Source organism: Labeo rohita, chromosome 3, assembly GCF_022985175.1.
Source record: "Labeo rohita strain BAU-BD-2019 chromosome 3, IGBB_LRoh.1.0, whole genome shotgun sequence".
NCBI classification, from domain to species: Eukaryota; Metazoa; Chordata; class Actinopteri; order Cypriniformes; family Cyprinidae; genus Labeo; species Labeo rohita.
The window spans coordinates 53781045-53782611 of record NC_066871.1 but is presented as its reverse complement, the minus strand read 5'-3'; positions in this window follow the sequence as shown (position 1 = coordinate 53782611).

The following is a 1567-nucleotide window of genomic DNA, read 5'->3' as shown; positions in this document are numbered from 1 at the left end:
TAGCACGATTCTGGTTGCTAGCCATAGATAGATAAATAGATAGATAGTAATGGTTAAATGATAGATAGATAGATAAGGTTTGAAGATAGATAGATAGATAGATAGATACATAGATAAGGTTTGAAGATAGATAGATAGATATATAGATAGATAGATAGATAGATAGATAGATAGATAGATAGATAGATAAGGTTTGAAGATAGATAGATAGATAGATAGATAGACAGATAGATAGATAGATAGATAGATAGATAGATAAGGTTTGAAGATAGATAGATAGATAGATAGATAGATAGATAGATAAGGTTTAAAGAGAGATAGATAGATAGATAGATAGATAGATAGATAAGGTTTGAAGATAGATAGATAGATAGATAGATAGACAGATAGATAGATAGATAGATAGATAGATAGATAGATAGATAAGGTTTGAAGATAGATAGATAGATAGATAGATAAGGTTTGAAGATAGATAGATAGATAGATAGATAGATAGATAGATAGATAGATAAGGTTTGAAGATAGATAGATAGATAGATAGATAGATAGATAGATAGATAGATAAGGTTTGAAGATAGATAGATAGATAGATAGATAGATAGATAGATAGATAGATGGATAGATAGATAAGGTTTGAAGATAGATAGATAGATAGATAGATAGATAGATAGATAGATAGATAAGGTTTAAAGAGAGATAGATAAATAGATAGATAGATAGATAGATAGATAGATAGATAGATAGATAGATAGATAAGGTTTGAAGATAGATAGATAGATAGATAGACAGATAGATAGATAGATAGATAGATAGATAGATAGATAGATAAGGTTTGAAGATAGATAGATAGATAGATAGATAGATACATAGATAAGGTTTGAAGATAGATAGATAGATAGATAGATAGATAGATAGATAGATAGATAGATAGATAGACAGACAGATAGATAGATAGATAGATAGATAGATAGATAGATAAGGTTTGAAGATAGATAGATAGATAGATAGATAGATAGATAAGGTTTGAAGATAGATAGACAGATAGATAAGGTTTGAAGATAGATAGATAGATAGATAGATAGATAAGGTTTGAAGATAGATAGATAGATAGATAGATAGATACATAGATAAGGTTTGAAGATAGATAGATAGATAGATAGATAGATAGATAGACAGACAGATAGATAGATAGATAGATAGATAGATAAGGTTTGAAGATAGATAGATAGATAGATAGATAGATAAGGTTTGAAGATAGATAGACAGATAGATAGATAGATAGATAAGGTTTGAAGATAGATAGATAGATAGATTAGTTATGAGTTAGAAAGAACATAGATATCTTAAAGCTTAATTGACTATCAATGGCTTCTAGCAGTTTACATTAAACATAGTTCAAACAGACATGGACTTTTGGTCAATGAAAGTCTATGGGACTTTTTATGATTTTTAATATTAATTTTTAAGAAAACCGTAACTCAAACCAGTCTGAAAAGATATAGCACACTAAGTCAGAACAGTATGAAGATCTGACCCGAGTTTGGAGTATGTAGCTTGAACGGTCTAG